This window comes from Pieris brassicae, chromosome 6, assembly GCF_905147105.1.
Source record: "Pieris brassicae chromosome 6, ilPieBrab1.1, whole genome shotgun sequence".
Classification (NCBI taxonomy): domain Eukaryota; kingdom Metazoa; phylum Arthropoda; class Insecta; order Lepidoptera; family Pieridae; genus Pieris; species Pieris brassicae.
In genome coordinates, this window is record NC_059670.1 from 17,916,457 (window position 1) to 17,921,105 (window position 4,649).

Genomic DNA, 4,649 nt, shown 5'->3' on the forward strand with positions numbered 1-4,649 from the left:
GGTTCCTCAAGGCTCAGTCCTTGGACCGCTTCTGTGGGACATGGCCTACGATTGGGTGTTGAGGGGCGCGCTTCTTCCGGGATTGCGCGTCTTCTGCTATGCAGACGACACCCTCGTAGTGGCCAACGGGGCAAGTTATGGGGAGGTGGCTCGACTCGCAACGGTCGGCACCTCCCTTGTTGTGAGACGGATAAGGGCCCTGGGCCTTAGGGTGTCTCTTGAAAAAACGGACGCCCTATTGTTCCATGGCCCTAGGAATGGTCCACCTCCTGGGGCGGTCTTGATGGTGGAAGGAGTGGGGGTTCCGGTGGCGTCCAAGATGAAGTACCTTGGTCTCGTCTTGGATGGCCGCTGGAACTTCGAGGCCCACTTTGAAGCTCTCGGGGGGAAGGTTGTAGGGGCGGCGGGGGCGCTTGCAAGGCTATTGCCGAATATTGGGGGCCCTAAGCAGAGTGTGCGGAGGCTGTACTGCGGAATCATACGCAGTATGGCATTGTATGGGGCCCCTGTATGGGATGATGGGCTGAGGGCGAGGAACCGCACCCTACTCAGGAGGCCACAGCGAGTGATGGCGGTTCGGGCGGCTCGATGCTACCGGACCGTCTCGTTCGAGGCGGCGTGCCTGTTGGCGGGGACTCCCCCCTGGGAGTTAGAGGCGTTGGCCCTAGGCGACCTGTATCGTCTCAAGTGTGAGACTAGGGCAGGTGGCCGATGGGCTGAACTGGTCGGACCGGCAAGGAGGCAAGCCAGGGAGGCCACCTTTAATAGATGGGCCCATGATCTGGCTATGCCTAGGGCGGGAGTACGCACCGTGGAGGCGATTCGCCCATGCCTTCGGGAATGGGTGAATCGCCCGAGAGGAGCCGTGTCCTTTCGGATGGCGCAGATACTGTCTGGGCATGGGTGCTTTAGGCGGTATCTGCATAGGGTGGCGAGGCGGGAAACCCTTCCCATCTGCCACCATTGTGGTGCCCCAGAGGACACGGCGGAGCACACTCTGGCCGATTGTGCCACTTGGTCGAGGCAAAGCCATGACCTAGTGTCGGTCGTCGGGACGGACCTCTCGCTACCGAGCGTTGTTGCAGCAATGCTTGGTAGCCAAGAGGCATGGCGTGCGGTGGCCTTCTTCTGTGAGCATGTCCTGCTGCAGAAGGAGGCTGCCGAGCGTCAGCGGGAGGTGCGTGGCGATGGCCGAAGGGGTTGTGCTCGGCGGCGGTGAGGCGGGGGTGCGGGGGCAAGACGCGAGGAGCGTGAATGAATGTGTCCGGCATAGCAGGCGATATGGAGGGCTCAGGAGGAAATTTTAGTGGGTCGGGTTTCTCCCCTCTGATTAGCAGAGGGATAAGAGTTAACCATCCCCACAGTCCCCGCGATAGCGACTGCATGCGCTCGCGGGCCTGCAGTTGTGCATTTTTACCTCCTTCATAAAAAATAAAAAAAAGTCTTGTTGTCTAGGGACGTTTACGAAACTCGTTACACGTTTCGTTCACTGACTTGTCTGACGGAACTTTAGCGACTTGATTGAACATCGATTTTTAATTAACTGTATAGAGATTCAATTAACTCTCTGATTTAACTACTTTACTGCGACATCGGTTATTTGTGACGGTGTGCGCGTGCATCGTAAAAATATACTCTAACCATTTTTGCCTCACGCGCCAAAAGAAGTATAACTTCAAAAATAGACAAACGTTTAGTTAGAACCATAATAAATAAAAACAGTGGGTTTCTACAGATAAATAATTTCAAGGCTTAGCAATTTTGTGTAATAAAAGAAATTAGCCGAAGCAGGTCACGGTAGTGTCGCAATTAGATGAATTGTGATTATTTATAAAAATCACCAAGTGTTTAATAGTGTTTTTTTTGTTTCATGGAGGAAGTTTTTCCCACATTTGTGACATATTCTGTAATGTATTATGCCTATAAAATAATTTTCATTTCTTTTTAAATCATAGAACCAAATTGTCTGTAAACGTTTTATCCTAATTGAGCACACAAGTTCAATAAAGCATTATTAGATATAAAAGAGCTATTGTTTTGACTACTGAAATGGATTAACATTGTTCTGTGCTGTAGGCATTACGTATGTTCACCGTATGCAGCATCCATCAAAATACTACGTGTACTAAATACACTTAACGATTCACCACATGCGCGCAGTTGTTCCGCAACGTCGCTTTTGATAGTAAATTAAACTCTTAATGAAGAATTTAAAAAAGTCAAGCGTCATGCTCTACGTCATTTAAGACCGTCAAATACTGTCGCCGATAAAGTATTTACGTCTTAGTTCATGAAATTACTGTCAAGTGGGTAAAGTATACATACAAAAAGAATACTTTAATAGTAGTTATAGTAGAACATTGAGATATATCAATAAAGCAGACGAGGTAAATTAAATATATTATATTGTACGATTATTTTAGAACGTAGCTCAGGTCAGATCTTTTTAAAACAATAAAATAACTAGGCCCTATTTAATAGAGTATTATTTTTCGAACATCTTTATGTCAGCCAAAACTGAAGTGATAAAAACAATCATTGTTCTGAATGAATAGAAATTATCATTATGATACTTTTTGATTACTATTGTGATTAAAATGTTGTCTATTCGTGACTTGTTTGCACTCGTGTACTTGTTATAATTATCATTGTAAAACTTTAAAATAGTTTTACAATATTAAATGTGCATTACTGTACAATCGCATTTCTATATTAAGTGTTGCTTACGTCACATTTACGTACTGGCTTTTATTTGAAATTATTATAAAACATATTGATTTGATTGAAATGTTGCTTGCTTATCCAACTCAACTTAAAGATGCTATAGTAATAACTTCGTAACAACTCCTAAATTTAGTTTTGAATGTACGTCGAAGTTAAAGTTCTCCAGATCGACTTGACGCGATTGTTAGTTTACGGTAACAATCATATAACTGCGTAGCTGCAGTAGATATCTTTAAAAGATGAATTTTCCTTATTGAGACGATGTCTTAATATAACAATCTACAGGCACTCTAGTATACTTACATCTACTTTTATGGCTAAATTATATAAAATATAAGTGTCTAATCTTCTTACGGTCTACATTAAGACGACGACACCTTTGTTTGTGGCTGGCAACTAGCACTAAAGATGTTGTCTTTTCACTAAACCCAAGTGTTTGTTTCCATGATAACGATGATAATTCCGTGAATAAAAAATGGTAACAAATGCTGTTCTAATTTTAATCCACGTTTTATGAGGTTCAGAAGCTGGATAGCCTCGACATGCACATAGTGAATGTCGTTTTGCATTCGATATCAAGCGCAGGACTGACACTATTTATTTCACTACTCAAGACCGCATCATCTACACACGAACATGCTAACCGCTATACTGAAGCAGTTAAAGTACTAGAAGTAGAAAGATATCTAATATTAGATGTGCGGCACAATTTATAGCACTTATAATTAATCGACCGACTTAAAAAAAGCAAGAATATAAATTTTTATGAATGATACATATAAGCGGGTGCTTCATCATTGCCATTTGGTGATAAGGCATCTCCATTTCCAAGGGACAGTTAAACTGTGTACATACTTTTATTTTTTACTATACTTCAAGTCCTGTGGAATAAGTTTTTCATTTGTTTGTATGTTGTTTATGTCCTTCTATGGGCTTCGGTGTCAAATTTGAAAATGTGTTGATTAGTGTTCAGGATATTTACCAAATAGCCTTTATTTATTTATTAATGTTTACCACATCACACATTGTACTTAATCTATTGCATATTTTACAAAATCTTTTATCTAAAATGTATGACAATTGATGTAAACATAAGTGTTTCAAAATAGAAATTAAAAATTAAAAAATACAACTAAAACATATACAATATAAAATAAACACACAATTAAACAGCCTTGTTTACTTGTTCGAAGATTTATCAAATGGTATTGATAAATGAACGTTTGATAATCTCAGTAACGATGATTTATTGAGAAATATTTTTTTTCGATAATTCATAATCTCACAAAAAAGATCTTTCTTGGAAAACCTTATAGGTTGTGAAAAGGGATGCGATTCACTGTAGTATCTACATCAAATATTACACATATTTATTTTTTACACCAACTTCCAGAATGCCTCGTGTAATCTTCATGACTCTTGTATGTATGCAAACTAAAGAATAAGGGTCTGCTTCACAATGTTATTTATTACTTATTGGTAGGATAAATTCTATTGTTGCGATTCACGACTGTCAAATAGCGCTATTCGTCACATAAAAACCATCATAAGTTATGAGTCCGATGAAACGCGAAGTTTCTTCATTCGGAACTTTTATCTTCCAAATAATTTGTTGCATAGCTATTTGGTACTTTATCCAAATATTGTGAAACAGACCCTAAATGAAGTAAAATAAAAATAATATGTACTTTTTAGTGTCATAATTTAATTACGCATAGGGCAGCGTTTGTGCATTTGATTAATAATACTACGGTTTCAATTAAAATGATATAGTTTGATATATAATATTTTACCTTAAATTGCAATCGGTTAAAAAAATGATAATGCTCTGACGAAGGGCGTTGATATATAACAGCCTTGGTGGAATATGCTCAACTTTGAGTTTTATATCTTGGTAATAGAACATAAACTGCGTGAATGGCATG